This window comes from Aptenodytes patagonicus, chromosome 7, assembly GCF_965638725.1.
Source record: "Aptenodytes patagonicus chromosome 7, bAptPat1.pri.cur, whole genome shotgun sequence".
Lineage (NCBI taxonomy): Eukaryota > Metazoa > Chordata > Aves > Sphenisciformes > Spheniscidae > Aptenodytes > Aptenodytes patagonicus.
The window spans coordinates 56,947,534-56,968,958 of record NC_134955.1 but is presented as its reverse complement, the minus strand read 5'-3'; the positions used below and the strand labels follow the sequence as shown (position 1 = coordinate 56,968,958).

Here is a 21,425-nt window from a genome sequence, read left to right as displayed (position 1 = left end):
TGTCATGCTGCTGCAGAGTCCAGGTAACAGTGCAGCCACTATGCACTCCCAGCACTTCTCTAAATTATGCCCATGAAGGAACCATGTAAGGTGTAAAGATACTTAAGCTCACTCACTATGTTTGAGCCTGGTTTGCCAGCACTGCTTTCTTAAGGGGTGGTGCACAGAATTCAGGTGGTCTCCAGTAAGGAGGAGCCTGCTGCAATCAATAAACACCTTCCAGGGGAAAATATATCAACCGTTAAAAAAACCCTGAAATTAATTTCACTGGATGGGTGAATTCTGCCAAGTTCTTTGAATTCTCACAAACCAGTTTCATCTACCCTTAATTTATGGATCTACTTTTTAAAATGTAAACAACTTTCAAATAAGATTTTATTGCATTTGAATATCATTCTTGTTGTGTTCTGTACTTTCTTATTTCACTTCCAAAGAATTTTGTGATGATTAACTCATGCACTATGTGGTGCCATGTGTAATGCTCCCTTGTGACGATAACTCAAATTGCTATTTTCATACCATCTTCCTCTCTCACACTCGTTTTGTTTTTACTCCAGTGTAACTAGAAGATCTATACTCTCAATCATATGAGCAAAAACATTTTCAATTAAATATTTCTGGCTTCTTTTGCCAACTATCTGCCAGCTCACACAGACTAGGGCAATGGCTAAGTGAAAGTATCCGTCTACTACAGCTTTGCTTCCAGTTGCTACAGAGCTCACTTTCCCATGAATTCTGCTGGACTTTCATCTGCAGAGCTCAGGCACTCATCAAAACAGCAACTGATCAAAAGCTGTTCATGAAAATACTCTAAAAAGATTGTGGGGTATTTTTTTGTTCTTGTATTTCTGATGAGCATCGATGAGTTTTATGTGAACTGTTCAAATGACTGGTTAGTCAATAAGGCATACAGCAAGCATTCAGTTCAAACAAGCAAGGAGCAAGCTCATATTTTTACATTTTTTTTAAACAGCAGCACAGTTTGATAGGTTGACTAGTTACTGAGTTTCACCAATAGCACTCAAAATAAGATGCAGCACTATTAAACCTTCATTCTGGATATCAACAGAGAAAGAGAGCTACTGGAAGTAACTGATCATGGATGGAAGGGAAACAATTTGTTAGAATATTAATTATTCTTAACCTGAATAAAGATGCAGACAGATACATTTCATTTTATCATTTGAGCAGAAGAAATAGGGCTAAAGCTGTAAAGTCCCATAATTCTGACAGTGATGTAAGAATGAAAAACCTACAAGGGGAAATGCTGAAAAATCTAGGAGGGAAGAAAGTGACAGCAAAAGACATGCAATCAAGGGAGATTTGAGGCTTGTCTTGCATTTTAGTTGTCCTCGATCACATCAGTAGTAGCCTGTTACTGTTCACCAACTCCATATTCCAAACCTATCTAGATAACGGTAACAAAATTCAGGAGAGGAAAATGCAACTATCAGGAGCAGGCACAGATCGAGCACTTTATTTTCCACAAAGCGTTCTATGCACCAGTGTCCCTACAAAGCAAAACCCAGAATGAAAACAGCAAGGTCTATGCAAATGGATGTATGAGGTGAATAACTTTTTTGAGCCTATTCATCTAGGGCTGGCACTAGGAAACTCTATGATCAAGTAACAAGAAATACAGTCTAAAAGGATTTATTAAGAGTATTAAGTCCACCTCCTTGTGAGAGCAGCACTGTTCTCAAAATGCTCTGAGCAGCAGTTTCTAGCTGAGCTTTAAATGCATGAAACAATGGCTTTTCTGTTCCTTGCCTTGAAATATATCCAAGCTTGGGATTCAGTATTCAGTGGCTTTTGCTGTTCTCCGCTTACAGATGCTATATATACAATAGAAAACCACAATTAACTGGGCATATACCAGAGTGTGCTCAATCAGTAAAAATGTTTTCTTATCTGCATTTAGGGGCTATATGGATGCAGCCTCAATAGCTGCCAGACACTAGCATGGAAAAGGCATTAGTCTTTTACATCACAACCTGATCACCTATTCTTTTATCCTATTACTCCTACAGACGCAGTACCCCAAGGAACGTCTCCAGACAGACTCTTCCTCCTTGCTGTCAAGGTCGCTTATGGACATTTCTAGAGATTCACCTATCCTTAGTCAGTAAGCTGAAAGACATTTCACTTTCTTTTGTACTTCTTCATCTAATAATGTTTCCCTCTGAATTGCCTCCAGTTCACTGCACTGTTAATTAGCTTTTATGCATTACGGGAGATGGATACATCTCAGCAGTGACTTAAGTGATTTCTCTATAGCTTGTGTTTCAGTTTCCATTTACAAGACACTTCAACCTATATTAGTCAAATTGTTTCCCCCTTGTAATACTTTAGCATTTACATAATCTCTCATTCTAAAGTAAAAAAGGGCAGAGCAGCTGAGGAAGTAAAAGTCCAAATTCTGATATTTGTCTTTGCCTGAAATACTCAAACTGGCCACAACAATATAACATTTTCTGAGTGTTTGTCAACACAGTATTTTCTACATGTCATTTGGATTATTAAACAAGAATAGCTGAGCCTTGCCTTAAATACCAATATAATGGGAACTTAGTTGTTTAGCAATATTGTTTTAAGCCAAAGTTTCATACAAAAAAAAAAAATCCCAAACCTTGTAACCACCACAATACCTATATAAGACAGTCAAGTGTCACTGTGGCAAGGATTTCTTTAGCAGACTGTAAACAGCACACAGCTTTTCATGCACATTTTAAGGACATATTTATAGCTTACATACACTTTCCATTTTTATTACCTAATTATCAGAGAGACAATTTGTATTAGTGAACAGTTCATACAGTGTCTGAACCTCTTAGCATTACAATGAACATGGCTATAAAATTATTTAGCTACATAATACCAGAACGTGTCTGACTTACACAAATGTTGACTCATTTAGAGGTTTAAAGCATAGGTTTCCCAAACTGGTGGTCTATAGACTCCTGTCAGTCGTCTGCAGCTGAAGGTTTATAGCTGTCTGGTTACATGGTGCTCATTCCCTATGGATAGTGGGGAGAGATTAATGAAGAACAAATATTGACCAAGAAAAAATATTTCAGTTTATCAATAGCAGTAAAACATTTTTTTGCTAAAGACTGTAGCCCCACAGTTTCTCCTAATAACTTTTGCATTTGATTATGATTTTGTCAAACAGATTGCTTATACTGAAGTTTTCTCTTTCAGACTGTCTTCTCTTTTCCAATCCATCCATTTCTGAGACAAAGACTAGAGAAGATGTTATTTGTAAGATATTTTTAACAGGCAAAACATTTCACAATCTCAGAAACAGGTAAAAAGAGAAGTGTCAGCTGGCTTAGGAAGAAGCTCGCTGATGACTAAAATGCAAAAAGTGAGCGCACAAGGAATGGAAGCAATAAGAGGCAATGAAACAGGAATACAACTGCATGGTTCGGGACAAAATCAGGAAAGCCAAAGCCATCTGAAGCTCAAATTATGGAGGCTAGCACAAGAAAGGATTCTACAGGTCCCTGAGCCTGCAAAAGGAAGCTCAGCAAAAATGTGGGTGTGTTGATGGGTGGAAAAGAACTAGTAGTGAACAGCACTGGAAAGGCTGAATGCCTTTTTTGCCTTGTTCTCACAGGCAAAGTCTGCGCATGGACCTCTGCATATAGTATAGTCTGCAAAGAAGAGGGGCAACCAGCAACAGGGGAGCAATAGGCCAGGGACTACTTACAGGCCGGACATACTCAAATCCAAGGGACTGGTTTGGATATGCCCACAGAGGTGGCCGACATAACTGTGAGGCTACTGCCTATCACCTGTGAAAAACTGCAGCAATCAGAGGAGGTCCCTGATGACTAGAAAAAAGGCTAACATAACATACATTTTAGGGGAATGATGGCTACAACAGACACCAAGACAAAATTCAATACACAGGGACCTTAATAAAGTCAAGGACTAGGACAGCAGAAACCTCATGAAGTTCATCAAGGAATGCTGCAAAGTTCTGCCCCTGGGGAGCAATAGCCCCATGTCACAGTACAGCACAGGAACCTATTGGACAAGTAGCAGCTCTGCAGAAAAGGATCCAGAAATGACTTATCACAATTAGTTGTAAAGAAGAATTGTATTTGTACTTCCATTTTACATACCATCCTCTCATCTCTGTCTCTAAATTATTCTGCTTCCTTCATTCTCCAGTTGCACATAACTAATACCTTCTACTAGGATCCAGCTCTCCATGCCCTCATACCTCCCACCACACGTGTTTCACCATCTCAAGCTCTTGCCTCCTGTATCCCAGGCCCATGTTACAAACCTGAAAACACAAGTCTAAGTACAGTCTTTGGTGCTGCTCAAAGGTCCTGGGTGCAAGCTAAGGAGTCGCACAGGAACAAGTTTCTGTTCCTCATCTAATGTACCTCCTACCCTGCTGCCTTAGGGCAACCTTTTAGCTCCATGGCATGTTTGAGATAAAAAGCCAGGCTCTATTAACTGAGGAGAGAAACACCTCAGACTACCTCCTTGTCCCCAGAAGGTAAGAGCCTAAACACAAGCAGTGAGGCACGAAGTTACTGTAGTGCAACTGTTCTTTGGTTACTGCACATGTATGCACTATTACCTCCAACATCTTCAGAATAATACCGAATAATTTGATTTAAGGTGATTCACCTTATTCTTAAAGGTGATTTACCTCGTTGTTAAAGGTGATTTACTTTGTTGAAGCTAGGTTACCTTCCTTGTGCATGAAAGAACTAAAACAATTGCTATGGTACAGCTGGTGCATATAACTTGGTAAACATGACAAAAATGAAAAGCATTTGGCAGGACAGGTTTGGACTGCAGCTGGCTGAGGGCCATCCTGCATAGTGGACGGCCACTGGGAGGTCCTCAGTGTCAGCTGTTGGGCAGATTGGAATTACATCAGCATGGGAAACTGGGTCCCTCAGCACACCCTGGCAGCGGGGCTGCACAGATGGTAGGAGCTCGAAGCTCTTTTGGGCAGAGGAGACACTTAACTTGGGCCCCAAGACATCTCAGAGGCCAACCCAACCACACAGCCATCAATTAGAAAGGAGAGTGCTACCAATCTAGAGTTCTCAGAAAAATAAACACATATTTTTTCAGCCCATTTTGGCCCAAAAATGTGATTAGTTTTAGGATAGCCCCAAGTATGTTTTTTAAATGAATAACACGTTCAACAATTTTGTTTTGTCCTACTCCAGTTAAACATGCCATAATTTCAGTATACATCATTTCCATAAACAGTTGCTGAATTTGGCACATGATTATATATGTAGAAAAGTTTTGGCCTTGGTTTTGTTATAACTGCCTCTGCAACTTTTGCAATACCCTTTTATTTCTCTGTCATTGTCTCCTCATCTTATTTAATGTCATTAGTTCTAATTCCCATCCTAATAAACTCACATTAAGAGCCACAGATAAAAAGGGTGCAGAAACAACATATGCTACTACACAGAAAATAGACCTGCAAATTGCTGGTCTTAAAACCACATTTCAAATTACTTTTTTTTTTTTTAACTAATGATGGCTAAAATCAAGTTCAGGAATACAATCAAGAATACTCATTTATTAAAACATAAAAACTTTTCAATAACACAAAATGGAGACTCAATTGCTCAAAGATCATGAGCAATTCCAAACTTTCTCAGGTCTAATGAAAAACTGCTCTAACTGTATTAGTTATCCAAGTATTACAACTTGCACTGCAGGATATAAAAGATTCATGTCAGTAGAGATTTAAGCTCATGAAAACAGAATAATACTTAATGGTTAGTGAACTGCATTGGAATATTCCTTAAAGCAATTTCTCTTCTTCTATGTCTATGTTACAATGCATTTTATTTCACCCAACCCATGTGAAAACTGCAAATTCTTAAGCAGGTTAAGGGTTTACTGCTACCCCAAAATTCAAGCAAAACTTGTGGGTGTCCACATCTAAGCCTGTGCTTCATAGAGAAAACTGGTTTCAGAAAAGCAAGAAATTTTGATAATTACTGGTTAGCCCTAAGCTCATAAGTAATAATGAAAAAGAATAACTCTAATGAAAACAGCAAATTCAGTAGGAACAACCTTTCCAGAAATGTAATTTTGTATATTCTCACTGTAGTGAGAAGCAAACTTGCATGAAAGACACACTGCAGTTCTTTCTAATGCCTCTGTTTTGGTTTGCACCTAGTGAGACACCAATGAACATGGAAACAATAATTATATTGGCTTCCTATATTTCTGGTCTCTCGACTGTTTTTCCTCTCAAACATGTAATGCCACGGCTGCATTCTCTGAATATTTTCAGCTTGATTATAGAGCTCCTGCAACCTGTTTCATACTGTTTGTGCCAGGCAAAAACCCAAAAGAACAAAAACAGGCTAATGCTTGGAGAGATGCTGTGAGCATAGCTTCCTAGCCACATGCACATAATTAGAATTTGCAGTGCTATCTATGAAATCTCCCGCTAATCTAATGCTTGGGAAAGTACAAAAATCTTATTTTAGCCATCAGTCTTTTGTCTGAGTTTACCACAAACTTTCTATTTCCTCTAGTTACCTTGATGTCCACAGGAAAAAAAGCTTGTATTCACAGTTGCCCCCTACCCATTTTTTAGGCTGTTCAGACTGTGCTGCAGCTCTTACCTATCATACAGCAGGGTCAGGTAGGTCAAACCTTGCAAAATTGGGGTTTTCTGCCAGGTTTGATGGACGACATCATTCCTTTCAGAGCAAACAATTCTGTCTTCCCTAGCCTGTGGATTTCCTTTCTGTTGTCTATTGCTATGCTTTTCACATATATCACACTTGTCCACGTACATTTTCACTTAAGCATACTTGCCTGGGCAAGCAGTACACATCCTGCTTCAACCTCACTCTACCTTTAACCCTATTGCATGTTGTCAGCACCTAACTGTTGGGACTACTGCTCCCACTGTAACTCCAAACCTGTTTTGCTACACACAGCTACTCCCTTCTGCCACCTCCAAAAAACCAGCATGTTCCTATGCTACTTTATGCTGCCATAAGAATTTCTGCAGCCCCACGCCAAACCATGTCAGGAAACTGGTGCAGATTAAAGCTTAGCAAGCAAAAAAGCAGCAAGCATCTTTCTTCGGCAGTGCTGCATTATGCCATCTTCAAGTATTTGTATTAGTATGGGATCAGTATTAAGAACTCTAGCTTCAGAAAGTCTGAGCAGCCCTGCAGTAGGAACAATTAATATTCTAAATATCCCTTACCATACTGATCTTGCTAGAGATCATAGTGTCTGAAGCAGAAAAGCTTAATCCTTCCCAGCTTCAGTTTATCTGCCTGCAGTCCGATTTTTGACTCCCAGGACATGTCTGGGAACCATCACAGCTTGTTAGCTCAGAGCTAGCAACCTCTTGTCTGACAGCTCCTTCTCTAAAGGGGAGGATCATGTGTCCAAGACCTGAGATCCCTGCCTCAGCTTAACTTGAAAACCTCAGGAGCTTCTCGCATGGGTTCTCAAGCTGATCAATGTGTTTTACTTTCCTATGTATCCCTTATGCTGTCTGTTCATTTTCTGTGAGCTGCAATTTTTAAACATTGTTGAGACAGGCAGGCATCACAGGCCATTTTATTTTTGGAGACCAGTGTGGATGGAGAGAAGCGAGACATATATTGTAGTCTATGGACTTCATTTTTGTTCTTCAACATTTTAGTCTCCTGGTTTAACTAGATAGATAGGTAATTCAAACTTGGAGTGTCTGTTGTCTCACAGAAAAAACATGATCATCATCACTCTAAACATTCTGCTCATGTGTAGTCATCCATACCAGGCCTTACACTTCGGAAGCTTTGCATATCGAAAAGTTAATTAACAGATATAGTCCATTTCCATATGTCTTCCTCTAAAGGTTACTGCAACAACATTTCCTGAATATCCTTTAACAATTTAATGGCAGCCTGGCAGTAGTATCATGACAAATAAGTTTAAGTGTCATACAGATTGCAGTGGCAGAATACAAAGTATAATGAAGCAATGTACTTCTTATGGAGATGTGACATGAAAAACATTGACCTGTGGTCCTAAGTCATTTTCATAAGACAAAAGCTTTCTTGGTAATAAAAACAAATCAGTCAATGTTCTGAAAGACTAATATAATAAACCATCAGGGAAGCTATTCAGCTGTATTAACTCCATTTAGCGAAACAGGAGTCATTATTATTCCACCTTTGTACTTAAAGTTTGGTGATAACATTAGCTGCACTATGTCAAAGTAGCCTTCCTGATTAATGGGAGATACCTCCAGAAATGGCAGTGGGACTCAACTTAGAAACATATGCTGCGTTGCTGGTCATATTAAACAAAGCCAGCCTGATGTTAGGAACACAGGGCTGGACTTAAATGACAGGACAGAATATTAATTGCAGGGAAGCTGAAGATAGTGCAGTGACCCCACATGAAATATTGCCAACTCAGAGATTGTTTATATTAAGACAAGTGACTAGAACATGAGGCGGATGAAAGAGGGATCAGGAGTGCAAATATTCTGCATGGGAAGGGAAAAAAAGGAAAAGGAAAAAAAGTACCTTCGGTCCATTAATCCTAAACTGATTCTCAACAAATGGATACCATACTACTTTGCAAGAGAAACAAAGTTGGGCCGCATAATTTCCTTTGCAAGGTAAAGAAGTTGTATTGCTACAGGCACTGAGACTGGGAGAAATTGAGTGATGTACAAGAAATTTGTGATGCAGTTAGAAAAAGATCACAGGCTATGATTACAAACTGTGCTTTTTAACTGTAAGCTCATCCTTCCACACACACTCAGCAGCTATCATTTCCCAAGGAGCTTAAATGTCATAATGATTCTTTTCTTTATCAGCCCCACTCTCATTTGCAAGTACCTTTGCCATTCTGGTTTCTAAATGAGACAGTATTTGGAAATATCAAGGTACCAGGGGAGATGTCATTGAAGTATTTCCGATCTGAACTGGAAATAACCTGCCGGAAGTTTTTCAAGAGACCCAGGAGACCTCCTTTTTAACCACTCCTTTCCCTATCCTGCAGTGATTTTTGGAGCCTTTACACACTTAACAAACCAGTTCTGTCCTAATCTATACCACAAGCCACTCCACTAAACCCAGTCAGGATTTTGTCCAATTGCACAAGGTCCATTCCAATAAGCACAAAAGCCAAACAAAGGCTGTCAGCAGGGACTTTGGAATATACCACAAAAAGTTGTGAACCATTTGCTTGTGAAGGAGATAAATGGACAGGCAGAGCAGAATAGAAGGGTAGAGAAAAGGAGGTAAATGAAAGGAACAGATAATACAGACAGCTGAAAAAGGCATCACAGATAAAGGTATGCAACATCTCTGCACGATTAGCAAAATATAAGGTAGACAGTCTATGACTGAAAGGGCTGCATAAAATGATAGTGTTTGAAAGTTCTGCACAAATTTAGAAGAGTTGTTCCTGCTGATGCAACATGAACAGCTAATTATGATGGACATAATACTGAGAGATCCCACTTGAATTCAGGTCTACTAGGCACTGCACAAGCAAATTGGTAGACAATTTCATGCCCTATCAGCTTAAGATATGAAATGATAGGGGTAGACAATGACACAGAACTGAGAAAAAAAATTGTCAATGCCCCTGTTATTAGATCTGCGTGTAAAACTAGATTATAAGTAAGTCTACCAAGAACAGCAGCAGGTGCCACACCAAAATATATCATGGTAAGAAAATCAAGAACTTCACCCCCATAGACGACAAAGACTGTGGGAAAAAATCCTGTCTCAACAAAGATGAAAAAATTACTATCCATCTTTAACTGACAGTAATATTTAATTGTGATTCCTCTTTAAAATCTGAATGGCTTTTCAAGGGGAAATTTTAAATACCCTAGTATTTTTTTCATATCACACATCTTAAAAAATAAAACTAATTTCCAGTGCAAAACTGAATTTACATAATCTAGATAACAACTGCAGTTTCAATTCCCCAGCAAGAATGAATATCAAAAAACACTGTATGATTGCAAAAGAAGTTTGCTTTAAGAATTTGTCGCTCATGCTAGTTATTATAGTATTTTATGTTTTTAGATCAGTTACTACCACTTGGATAGGTTTAAGAGATCCTGTGCTTGTTTGCAGTCATTAATCATCCTTTCATGAAACATGCATGTCATTCACAAGCTTATGATCAATTAACCTTAAAAGGGACTTTCAAAGGGACTCCTAGGATTTACAAAAATAACATATCAGCCTTATTTTTAAGCCTCAACTTGTGCAGTTGATACACAATTAAAAAAAATTACATTTTGTCTAGCCTTTGTAAAAGCCTAGTTGAATGTTTTTGTCTCTTACTGTCAACCCTTAGATCAGCTCCTTCTGTTACAGACTTGAATACCACAGTGAGATGGTCGAGAACAGTACAGGAATGCCTGCCATTCCTCAGCCTACATCCCATGCTGTGCCTTTCATACAAGTTCAGCACAGAAGCTCTCCTTAAGAAAAAGGGAATGCAATGATATTATTGTATTTCTTAGAGGCTGATTGGCTGGGTTGCTCAAAATTATGGTAGCCTGTATAAACTCCCTGTGGGCTGGCTGTTGTGACTTCTCTTGCTAAGAAAATAAGTTGGTGTGACTCCTTCCCAAAGGTCAGCCCTGCGTCCTGTTCCTCCTGCAGAAGGAAAACCAGCAAGCCTGGTTCCCCAGAGCTCATTCTCTCACTGTGCAACATCCTCTCACATATCCTTTCTGCTTATCCCTTTCTTCCCCATGGCAGGAGCAGCCCTAAGCTCTATGTTTGGGGCAGCAAAATTCAGTTTTGCTTACAGTGCTGAGAAACCTTGAATCAGCTTCATTTAGAAAGATTGCACTGTACCTTCTCCAAAGGGAGCAAAGAAAGTATGTGATCAGACACACTCTTTCTCTGCTCTCCAAAATGAAAAAAAAAAAATATAAACGTTAAGTAGATGTCCTATTTCGGCACTGTCATAATAACTTAGGGAAACTGTATAGACAAACTAAATGTAGACTCACAGTGAACCACTTTGCTCTGGAAGGATTTATTCTCTCTTGATACCAGCTGAATTTCTCTTGAATGGAAAGACAGGCAAAAAGATCTCATAAAGTCAGATAATCAGAAATAAACTTAGCAAGATAAAGCAGATAAATGCTTGTCTGGCCCTTTTATTGATTTAACTTTAACTTCTGCACAAAGACCTCTGCAAAACCTCAGAAAATCCAGCCAAGGGTGGTTTAGCAGTTGACCCCATTAAGGGAGTACAAGGATTGTAATGTGTTGAAAAGCCTCAATTCCCCAGTCTCCTAGATGATTTGCAGACAGGGAGAGGAGCAGTGGGACATCCTCTTTCCAGGCATTAGCTCCTCCTAGAAGGTGAATCACAGGACCATGGTCCCAGTCCCAGTCACTCTGCAGAGATGACTTCCACTGCTTCTCCAGAAACACTTCTCCAAAAACATTCCTCTTTGTAGTAACATAACCTTTGGTGAGAATACACAAGTGAGTTAGTCAAAACTACCCATAGGTATAGCATAGGCCCTCTGGACCTTTGTGAAGTGCAACAGGAAAGAAGTGGCCACTGTCATAATTAACAGATGTATCTAATGTATTATTCAACAGCAGGAGAGCTCTGATCTCTGCACCACAGTGTTCTCCCTGCCCAGGACAAAGCAACAGTCTTCTTATGCCCTAGACGGGAGCCATATGACTCCTTCAGCCCAGCCTCCTTTATGCCCCAATCCAAAAGATACTATTTCACTTTGCTATGGTTCAAACACTACAAAAACTTGAAAAAAAAAAAAAATTAAAAATCCATCTTAGATATGCTACTGAATTTGACTCAATAACAGCCTGATTGACTCCCTTTCCAGAGGTCTCTGTGACATTGAGATGTTTCGAATTGCCCATATTATAAAGGGGATGACTGTTTACAGGATATTATGGACATAAGCAGTTTTGCTCTTTTAGTCTTAGCCCTGTGAACAGGGCTAGCCCTAAGGCAAAGCCTAAGGCAGAAAGTGAAATACATTTTTTGAAGACTGTTTGTTATTTGAGCCCTAAACTGCTTCCCTGTTCCGTGCCAGTTTTATTCTAACATAAGAACAAATCAATGTTAAGGCAACTCAGACTACTCTGAGTCTCCTCTCACTTCCTTGGCAGCCGAGATCTCTCAGCACTATCCAAATTTTGCTCAGCATCTAACAGGATTCAGCCCTAAATGGGCTGCAATCTGCATATGAATATTTTAATTACATGCTGCTATGCGGAATGAAAGCAAACAGCAAAGCACAAACAGCTCAGCTAAGAACTTGTAAACTGTGTAACAGCAATGGTTTTGTAATTTCAGCCTGTTTATTATGCTTTGGGCATCTCTGTCTAAAAGTTTGTGATTGAGGGCACTGCCAGCTAGTTGCCTTCTTTGCAAAAGAAAGGTGGCAGGAGTTTTGCCAGAACTTTGCTGCCCTCCTGCACTCAGTGCAGAAAATGATGAGAAAATGAAGAGGTTTCTCAGACCACAAGCCTGAAATTCACCCTTTTCCTGGAGGCCACTGGACTGAAGGAAGATGGTCAGTAGCTTTCATGAAAGAAAAAGGCTCCATTTGGCAGCAAGAGGAGGAGGAGACAGAGAAGTAGTTGAGTGCCAGCCGGGCTCTGCTCTCAGACCTGCATCAAGCGCACTGGAGTGACATGAGGCACCCAACTCTTCCCTTCTTTCCATGGTGACACTGCACAGATGAGGAAAAAAACAGGGTCTGCTGGGGATGGAGCCAGCTCCCAAAAGCAGAAACTCTCCAGGCATCATCTTTTGGCATTTAACTTCCCCTTTAGGACACTGTGATCCACTATCTAGATCAACAGACAGCTTTCAGATTTACTTTTGACTAGTGAGGCAATGGCTTTTGGCAACTGGCATCTCCTTTATCACTCCTATTGTGTTCTTGCCCATTGGTGTCCATGCTGTTACAGTGCTCCGCTGATTGACAACTTACACGTTAAAAAAGAATTATAATCTAATTTTATTACATGTGGGGCTTTCAATATACCCCAAGGTTTTTGGGTGCCATTACAGCTTCTAATGCAGTTTGATGGCAGGTTTTTCCCAGTTGCCTACTCCTGTCCCTGTAGTTCTTCAGCATCCTAGAGTTACTATTTCAGCAGCTCCGTTTCAGCAGTGTCTGGTTGTCTCCTGAGAACAGCTGTCTCTGCTGAGGACAGGAGCCCAGGATGATATCTCCAACCAATGCCAACTAACACTTGTGCCTGTTATTTCAGTGCCAGTATTACCAAGGTTCCAGCATTCAGTAGCTATTCGTTTATAGTAGTGGGTAGAGTGTAAATATTTAATAAGTAGATTCAGTGCCAGCCTACCTTCTGCTCTTGTCTGTGACAGTAAAGGTGAATATATCATCCAGTAAGCATCCAGTACATGAGAGGGCTTAGTAACTTCTACTTCTGCACTGGTAGAATTTGGCCTCTGCCATAGAATTGGAATTGAAACTTATTTTCATGGTCATGAAGATGAATTACATGTAAACATCTTTCTAAATCACCAGGAGGCTGGAGTATTATCTCCAGAAACAGATCAAAGCTTACAAATGGATAAGATCTAAAATCCAATGTCAGCTGTTGGTGCCAGCATAGAAAGACAGTGTCAAGGGCCCAAGCTATTAAAATCAGGACATGTCAGACAGCCAAATGGTGGGGGTGTAAGCAGAGGCAGGGCAGCCCAGAAAGGAGCCAATGGGATATGGACAACCAGAAGATAAAAGAGGAAGAGCCAGGAATAAAATAGCATGGAGGAGCTTTGTTGAACAGGCACAGCATAAGGCATAGAGGTGAGAGACAGGTAGTTATGGGGAGTCTACATGGAAATTTGAGCTACAGTAAGATACAAGGGGATGGTGAGGCTGTTAGAATGAACATGAAAATGGAGTGAGGTGACCCTGGCATCACTATACTATGGGTTAATGGCCTCTAAGAAAGAGCTTGATTGAACAGCTGTCCAAATACCTTGATGAACAGAAAGAAGTTCAGTAATCCAAAAGGAAACAGCCTAAAAGACATTTTCAATATTTTCTCCTTGAGTCTCACTCTGCAGAAACCCTTTTTTTAAGCATCCTTCATCTCTTTACCAGCCTACCGAACAGCCAGACAAAGTTAGGAAATAAGCCTGTCTGGAACAACAAACATCAAGGCGATTTAGGGGGAGAGAGAGAACTGCTCAGGTAGTTCTCCTTGTCTTTATTTTTAACTTAGCAATGAAAGGGAGGGAAAGCTTCTTGGTAACAAAAGTAAACACATTGATGCCTTTCAGAGCCATTGCCACCTCATGAAAAGGGCTAAGCCAGAGTGTAGGTAAAAGCTGCAAGATCCCTCAAAAGAGAAGGAATCTGGCACTGGCATGACATTTCCAGTTTACTTCAGGAACCTGACGCTGGCATGACATTTCCACTGACTCCTACTTCCCCGCTGCTGAAAGGTTCATCAGTTTCCAGAAGCTTTTAAGAGCTTGGGGGAATGAAATGAAATATTATTTTTCCTCTCTAGATGCTCTACTTTAAACTATCTACAATCACACTTTTTTTCTCTTAAAAGCCACTGTACTTTGCTTTAAAAAATTTCTAGGCTGCAAAACAAAACAAGATCAAAATTCAGTATCATCCTGCAGATCTGGCCTGCTTTTCATCAAAATGCTGCTGTATTTCCTAAAAGCTTTGATGAACCTGATGAGACACAAAAGTTGTGTCGTGGTTTAACCTCAGTTGGCAACTGAGCACCACACAACCGCTCGCTCACTGCCCCAGCCCCAGTGGAATGGGGGAGAGAATCGGAAAAGTGAGAAAACTTGTGGGTTGAGATATGAATAGTTTAATAATTGAAATAAAGGAAAAAAGTAATAGTAACAATAGTAATAATAGAAGAATATACAAAGCAAGTGATGAACAATACAATTGCTCATCACCTCCCGACAGATGCCCAGCCAGACCCCGAGAAGCGGTCACTGCCCCTCGGCCAACTCCCCCCAGCTTATATACTAAGCATGACGTCATATGGTACGGAATATCCCTTTGGCCAGTTTGGGTCAGCTGTCCTGGCTGTGCCCCCTCCCAGCTTCTTGTGCACCTCCTTGCTTGCAGAGTATGGGAAGCTGAAAAATCCTTGACTTAGTATAAACACTGCTTAGCAACAACTAAAACATCAGTGTGTTATCAACATTATTCTCATGCTAAATCCAAAACACAGCACTGTACCAGCTACTAGGAGGAAAATTAACTCTATCCCAGCTGAAACCAGGACAGGTTGAGACAGAGACTAAGTGAATCTCAAACACTTAGTAATGTTTTGTTCTCCAAACTGAATAAACTGTGAGGGAATTTGGTTGTTTTTTGCTATAAGTTTGATGCTCGTTCATGTCCCTAATTCAAAGTAAATGTCAGAATGTGTGAAGTCACAGACTTCTATGGTCCATTAGTTTTACTAGACTTTATTGCATGCACACTGTCTCTATACAGAAACATAACAAGATCTAAAGAACTTCCAAATGTAACATAAATGTGATCAAGTGTAGGAAGACAAGAGAGACTTGAATACTAAGATGTCTAACTCAGTGGACTATTTATGAGCCTGGAATGTGTCCCCACAGTCTTGGTAAACCTATGCCTGATAATCTTTACCATTACGAAAAATCATATCATCATAAATTCGACTCTTCCCATCTTTGAATAATACATCTTCCTTTGTGAGATCTTGGATGTCATGACAATGTTTACATAGGTCCTCTGTACTGTTCAAGACAAAACCTATTAAAACATTTAAAAAGGTGGGGGTTTGAAATTATAATAAATAGCAATAGATGGCCCTGACATGAGTGCATGGCTGAATTCATTCTAAGTACTCTCTTTTCAAAACATCAGTGTTAAGCCCCTTGAGCAAATTACCTCCTTTGTTCTCACTCTAGGGCCATCATTTAAGCCCCCGTATTCATCAGCACTAGTAATCAAAAATCATCTAGTACAGTCATAGACAAGCAGACTTGATCTCTGGATTCAGAAGTGTTTGCCGTTGTCATGGTTTAACCCCAGCCAGCAGCAACTTAGCACCACACAGCTGCTTGCTCACCCATCCCCGGTGGGATGGGGGAGAGAATCGGAAGGGTAAAAGTGAGAAAACTTGTGGGCTGAGATAAAGACAGTTTAATAGGTAAAGAAAAAGCCACACGTGCAAGGAAAGCAAAACAAGGCATTCATTCACTACTTCCCATCGGCAGGCAGGTGTTCAGCCATCTCCAGGAAAGCAGGGCTCCATCACGCGTAACGGTTACTTGGGAAGACAAACACCATCACTCTGAACATGCCCCCGTTCCTTCTTCTTCCCCCAGCTTTATCTGCTGAGCATGACGTCATATAGTGTGGAATATCCCTTTGGTCAGTTGGGGTCAGCTGTCCCAGCTGTGTCCCCTCCCAGCCTACTCGCTGGTGGGGTGGTGTGAGAAGCAGAAAAGGCCTTGACTCTGTGTCAGCACTGCTCAGCAATAACGAAAACATCCCTGCATTATCAACACTGTTTCCAGCACAAATCCAAACCATAGCCCCATACTAGCTACTGTGAAGAAAATTAACTCTATCCCAGCCAAAACCGGCACAGCAGTGCTCGCCAAGAGAGGCCTCTCCCTCCTGGTTTAGCATCAAGTTGCAAAACAAACAATCAGGTGAAAACTGCATTTTTCAGCTTGGGCACTGCAAACAGAACCCAAAGGAATGAGTGTTTATTGGAGTGAGCTTGGCAAATAGTGACTTCTCACCAATGGGCTACCCATGAGTTACCTATAGATCGTTATCTGTTAAATCTCCTTAATAGTGTACTATGTTACATAGAGATTGTTGACAGGTTCCCTAATGGCAATAGGAGACGACATAAGTGTTCATCGGAAAGGACTTGAAAATGAAAATTGTGACATACATATTCATCTTCCAAAAAGTCCAACTGATAACAGCACATGCTGGGTTTTGGTTCACATTATACTCATTAGAACTACACTGTAAAGATTAGATGGGGCACACAAGTTATTTTGGGTTTGTTTGAGGGGTTTTTGGCAGAACTATCTGAATACAGAACAGTTTCAGTCTTGAAAAGTTGCCTACACCTGAAGAAAAACAATCTAAAGCCATGTAGTAATAATAGGCATTCAGGACAGAAATCCCTCTATCAGGACATATATTCATAACTTTCTGATGATACAGTCAGCATGTTCCAGTATTTGAAGTGAAGCTTGATCAGGTCTCTTTTTGCCACAACTTTTCAGCAACTAGTTTATTTCCTTCCATTTGGGGTTTATTTTGTAGTTGTTATGGGTTTCCAAGACATCCAGCATATTGCAACATATAATTGTATTTCTCCATTAAGAATGCTGAAAATTAAAACTGTCAGTTAAAATATGTTTTAGAGCAAAGTTAACTGGTAATTACATTTGTAACAGGTCACTCCTCACTGATCAATATCATGGTCAATGAACCGTCAGTTCACTAGGTCCACAAGGAACAAGTCCCTAAACCCAGAACATTCTGAATGCAGAAGAAGAAAAGAAGGACAGCACCACATGAATACCAGTTTCTCCATGCTCAGTGTTTTCAAGAGGGAAATTCTTCCAAACACAAACACCATGACAATGAACTTCAGAAAAGGGGAATTGCTAAAACATACAAAAAAGCTTCCCATTAAAGCCGCTTTAACTCAAGGTGAGTTACAATGATCCATGCTCTTCATTGAGGCCTTTTCTAAAAGGAAAACAACAGAAGACATGCAAGCTTCCAGACTGATCCTTGCAAAAAGGCCAGTAACAAAACGCAACTGATTTTCTGATTATAACAACAGGACAACTGATTACAACTATGTATAATTCCTGTAAATTGGAAAGGAGAACTCTAAGACAGAGAAGTTGAAGGAGACAGGGAGCAGTGTCCATTTCTCACCCTGTATTAACTCCTCCACTGACTTTCTATTGTGGGAGACCTTGAACTCTAGAGAGGGATTTATCTTATAGGGACATCACTGATATGTACAGCTCTCTCTATAACTGTATCGTGAGCTAGTTGCCTTAAGCTCCCTAGAGGAAAGAAATAAGTATTTTTAGGCAGGATTCGCCCAACCTATTTTGCACATCTGCTTTACAATACAATAAGACTTCACTCAAGAGAGTCCTGTTCCTCTACATTGACTATAAAGGGAATCTCAATGATTCACTCAGAAGTTGAAGTTTACACTACAGATCTCTAAGATTAGATATGCAAAAGCTTACCCCTAGAGTCTATAGAAAAAGCATGTAAATTTTTCTGGCATGGAAAACAGAGAAAGCTTTGCCAGAGGAGACTGCAGGATTGTGTCAGAAAAAGGACTATATAGTTTTGTGTCTGATGCCCTGCAATCAAGGTGATATCTGGCTCACACTGTGCAATTTACCTGTTTGACCTGAAAAACTCAGATTAACTTCTTGCAAAGCCCAGATGTTTGGGGCATACAAGTGTCCCTAAAACATAAGTCTGAAATAGAAGGTTTTAGAAGACTGAGAAGGGCAAATCTGCGTCTCCCACTTCCCAGGCAAATGACGTAACCTCTAGATAATCCTTTAAGGTGGTGGTGGCAGGGACACCACTGTTGGTCATGTAAATGAAAAGAGCCAATACTGATCAGTTTTTTTGAAAGAACAAAAGCAAGGTCCATGAAACCTATGAGGATGAAGCCATCAGTGCTGGAAATTAGGATGGATTTCAGAATGTCCCTGCACTTACTGTTACTACTGGGAGCTCCCATTTCGGTATTTCATTTTGGATTGCCATGTCTCCCCAGGAAAACCACTCTGAATCCCACTCTGCAAGCCATTTACCTCACCAGGTATCTTCTGAGAGACCCAAGTCCTTTACTGGATGTAGCCCAAACCCCATCTGGGGCTTGGACTGTCCCTCACTGATTTTTTGGAAATAAGATATCTACAGACCTTTGAAAATTGTGTCTTCATGCCACATTATGAAGTCAGGAATTTCTGTCAGTAGGTAAACAAACAACATAATACAATCAAATTTTTATTCCCATCTTCTTTATTCCCCCACAGTATATTTAATTATTCCCTTGAGCACATTATCAAATACACAATAAAACCATAACTGATGATAATGATGAGTGATGAGAGAAAAGTATCCTGGCAGGTGTCTAATAGAACATAATCACTCAACAGGAAGCATCCGGTACCCTTTAGTAACAATATCTCTCAAGCTCAGTATTTTTTTCAGATTTCAATATCCGGAAGTCATCCATCCCATTTTTTTCCAGTTAATAAAATTTTTCTTCCTTTTGTCCACAATTATTGACAAGACTATTATCTAAATGAGTATTAGCTCTTTCTTAATTAGCAGGCAATTCAGCCGTGAATCACACACAAAACCTCGTCTATTTTAACAAATGGTTACACTGCTTTACCAGTACTGAGCAATTAATTACTCAGAAACCGCGATCGTTTTTTATGTGGTATTTTCCTCACATTTGCATTGTGTACTAACCCATGCCACTGTCTTATAGACTGAGAGTTTTATTTCCAATCTAGGTTGCTTATGAAGTATCAAAAGCCAGAGCCAATTAATGGCTTGGAACAGGAATTCTGTGTCCCAAATTTTCCATCCTCTCCAAGAGCAGCCAGCTGATATCTGTCTGCTTCAGTGGAGCCCAGTTACCTGTATGTATGTCTAGAAACCTGTACATCTCAAAATAACATTTGAAGACCTTTACTTTCAGGTCATTAACCTCCGCTTTCCTATAGTTATTTAGTACGTATAAACAAGGCCTGGGACCTCAGACCTGATTCTTCTTTACAGTCATTCACAGCAGTGAATATAAAGCAGGTCTAACCCTTCACAGAAGCTGCCCAGGACACATTTGTCAACTTCAACAGGCTGTACTAATTTATACCAGCTCCAAACCTTGCTTATGGTATTTTACATTCACTTTGCCATGGCACACATGATTACACAAGCTGCAGGGCAGGAAAGTGAATAATTCAGCCCTCTTCCCTCCTCCACCCACATCTTTTATTGTATGTAAAACACCTACTCCATTCCCAGAGATATATAGATATGCAACTTAAGTAAACTAATGAGGTATAGCCTTGAGGCGTGTCAACTCTATATGCCTCAAAAGCGCCTACCTTTGGAAACATAGGATTGCTGTTCAAACGTTGTTTGTGTTTTTGTTAATTAATAATAAAAACACATGAAAATATAACACTGTGTCCCCCACTGTTTATAAGCTAAAACAGCTCCATACAAGATGACCGTAGGTAGCCTGGGTGGGCAGTCTGCACAGTCTGTCCTGGGTACTAAGGCTTTTAGGAATGGCTTTTTATCATGCATCTCAGAAATGTTTGTCTGATCAATGAACACCGTACATAGGCTGTCAGAGCATATTGCAATCCCATTTCACATAGGGCTGTTTTGACTTGACAACTCAAGTAGAAGGATGCAAGTAAGTTATATGAGTATTTTGCATTTCGGTATCGAATACATTCTGGTTTTAATTAGTAGGAACAAGAACTGGTTTGCAAAAAGATCTGATAAGCCTCTTGCAGCACAAAGGATGTCAAGGGTTCTCACATTACAATTGGAGCATTGCAACTGATTCTGATTCATAGCTGGCCACTCTTCCCTGGACCCTTCAGATACCTCAGCTGTGAGCTTCCCTTTTATCACTGTGGCCCGTCTTTCTCCTCTGTCCTTTTTCACATGGCTGCTCAAAACCGGTAGTTAACTCTCTGCCTCCGCATACATTCTGTTGGGCTTGAAGCTTGTTCTGAATCCTTCTGCTTTCTCAGTCTAGGGAAATTCACCCAAAGTCACACACCTCTTCAAAAGACTCATGTGCTCTCAAGTGCTTAGCTCCATCCCTAACTCCAGGCATTAAAGAGTTTTACCTAAGGTGAAAGATTTAATATGGGACGTACCCACGCAGATGCAAGCATCATCCCACCAGTAAGGGCTGTCTGTCCTGTAATGGCAACTGCTGTATCTGTATCAATGCCACACAGCAAACCAGTAACAAACCTTCAAATAATGCCTTTCCACTAGGCATTTAAGGGTGCTTCATAAACCGCTGCTTACATACAGATGCAAAACCACGCCTGTGAGAGTTTGTAAATTTCAGATAACAATTCTATTAGTTTAGAGGTTTAGCGAGATCTTTAAAGTTACATAGCAAGCCCGTAGCAGAGCTGGAAATAGAGTGCATACATTCAACTCCTAACATTGTGTTTGCTACTTAAGAGTCTTGTCTTCTCACGCCCGGAAGCTGCCTGGAACAGCAACAGAGTGCAACTTCAGTGTTCAGACCCAGTTTTGCTCTAATCTGTGTTCCCTTTTACCCATCAGTAAATTGCTAAGAAATCTAGCT

The 21,425-nt window shown here is 40.2% G+C and overlaps 1 protein-coding gene across 5 annotated transcripts in view; it reads right to left on the bottom strand.

Annotated features, from left to right (window-relative positions):
- Positions 1–21,425, bottom strand: part of TUNAR (transmembrane neural differentiation associated intracellular calcium regulator) — a 177,344-nt gene that overhangs the window by 68,279 nt on the left and 87,640 nt on the right. For 3 of the 5 annotated variants that reach the window (XM_076345382.1, XM_076345383.1, XM_076345385.1), the window contains one exon: positions 2,898–3,017. The exons of the other annotated variants lie outside the window; for them this stretch is intronic. The gene's annotated coding sequence lies outside the window, so the exon portion shown is untranslated. The remainder of the gene's footprint in view (positions 1–2,897; positions 3,018–21,425) is intronic. 5 annotated transcript variants of the gene reach the window in all.